Source organism: Numida meleagris, unplaced genomic scaffold (assembly GCF_002078875.1).
Source record: "Numida meleagris isolate 19003 breed g44 Domestic line unplaced genomic scaffold, NumMel1.0 unplaced_Scaffold307, whole genome shotgun sequence".
In the NCBI taxonomy this organism is placed as follows: domain Eukaryota; kingdom Metazoa; phylum Chordata; class Aves; order Galliformes; family Numididae; genus Numida; species Numida meleagris.
Window position 1 is genome coordinate 58,705 of NW_018364545.1, and position 2,125 is coordinate 60,829.

The window sequence follows — 2,125 nt, forward strand, 5'->3', positions numbered from 1 at the left end:
GGAAAAGGAAGAAAAAAAGGGGAAATAACAACAAAAAAGGGGAAAAATGAGTTTTTGGTGCTGGTTCACGTTCCCCTTCCGCTCTCTCCGCGTTTCCCCCGCTGCTCTCAGTCGTGCTCAGTGCTAGTGATTAACGGAGGAGTAATTAACCAAAAATCAGAGCTCAGTGCAGTGCTGCAGTCCCCCCCCTGTTGGCCATTAGCAGTTATTAATGGAGTTTTAATGGGTTAATGGCCACCCAGGCCGCACTTGGCCCATTCTGCTGTTCAAAAAAGGAATTCAGCGTTGCTAACGCCGAGCTGAAATTAACGATTCCGGAGCCCGCAACGAGCAAAGTGAAATTATCCCCAAAATCCGAGCGGCAAAAAAAAAAAAAAAAAAAAGGATAAAAATGAAAATAATAACAATAATTAAATCCGTAACGATGGGACCACGCACAGAGCTGGAGCAGGAGCAAAAAGAAATTTGCAACCCAGCTCCCCTTTGCAACCCCACAACTCATTCCCCTTTGCAACCCCACAGCTCATTCCCCTTTGCAACCCCACAGCTCATTCCTCTTTGCAACCCCACAGCTCATTCCCCTTTGCAACCCAGTTCCCCTTTGCAACCCCACAATTCCCCTTTGCAACAGCACACACAGCTCCCCTTTGCAACACCCCACAACTCCCCTTTGCAACCCCCCACAACTCCCCTTTGCAACCCCACAGCTCATTCCCCTTTGCAACCCAGTTCCCCTTTGCAACCCCACAGCTTCCCTTTGCAACCCCACAACTTCCCTTTGCAGCACCCCACAACTCCCCTTTGCAACTCCACAGCTTCCCTTTGCAACACCCCACAGATCATTCCCCTTTGCAACCCTGCTCCCCTTTGCAACCCCACAACTCCCCTTTGCAACCCCACAACTCATTCCCCTTTGCAGCCCAACTCATTCCCCTTTGCAGCCCCACAACTCATTCCCCTTTGCAGCACCCTACAGCTCCCCTCTGCAACCCAACTCCCCTTTGCAACCCCACAACTCCCCTTTGCAACCCCCCACAACTCCCCTTTGCAACCCCACAGCTCATTCCCTTTGCAACCCCACACAGCTCCCCTTTGCAATGGGTTTCCTCTTCAGGGCCTCCCTTATGTGACAGAATTCCTTTTGCAACACAATTCCTTCCGGTTGTGGGGGGGGGGATCCCCTTTTGCAGCACCTTTCCCCTTTGCAGCTCGTTCCCCTTTGCAGCCCCATTTCTTTTGCAGTGCAATGGGGTTTCCCCTTGCTCCAAGAAGCGCCCCGCGTCACCAAGAAACGCACAAATTACTGCAAAAAAAATGCTCAAAAACTTTGGAAGAAACACCCAAAGTGCACAAAATCCTGTCATAAAAAAGCTCAGCACGCTCTGAAAAGGCTCAAAAAGCAGCAGAATGCCCCCAAAATGCTCAAAATCCCCCCCCAAAATGCTCCAGAAATGCTCAAAATCCCCAAAGAAGGCTCCGAAAATGGCTCATAATTGATTCTTTTTCCCACTCTTTCCAAATTGTTGCATTATTTTTTCCACTCCAAGAATCCCGTTCTTCTTCCCCATTCTATCTAAGTAATCCCATTATTTTTTCCCCTTCTATCTAAAGAACTCTATTATTTTTTTCCCATTCTAAAGAATTCTATCATTTTTTCCCCATTCTTTCTAAGGGATTCCATTATTTTTTCCCATTCTGTCTAAATGATTCTATTATTTTTCCCATCTTACCTAAATAATCCCATCATTTTCCCCATCCTAAGTAATTCCATCGTTTTTCCCATTCAATTGAAAGAATTCCATCATTTTTCCCATCATTTCCCCCATCATACCTAAATAATTCCATCATTTTTCCCATTCCATTTAAATGATTCCATTATTTTTCCCCATCCTACCTAAATAATCCCATCATTTTTCCCATCCTAAGTAATTCCATCATTTTTCCCATTCAATTTAAAGAATTCCACCATTTCCCCCATCCTACTTAAATAATCCCATCATTTTTCCCATTCAGTTTAAAGAATTCCACCATTTTCCCCATCCTACCTAAATAATTCCATCATTTCCCCCATTCAAAGAATTCCATCATTTTCCCCATCATTCCCTCCATCCTACCTAAATAATTC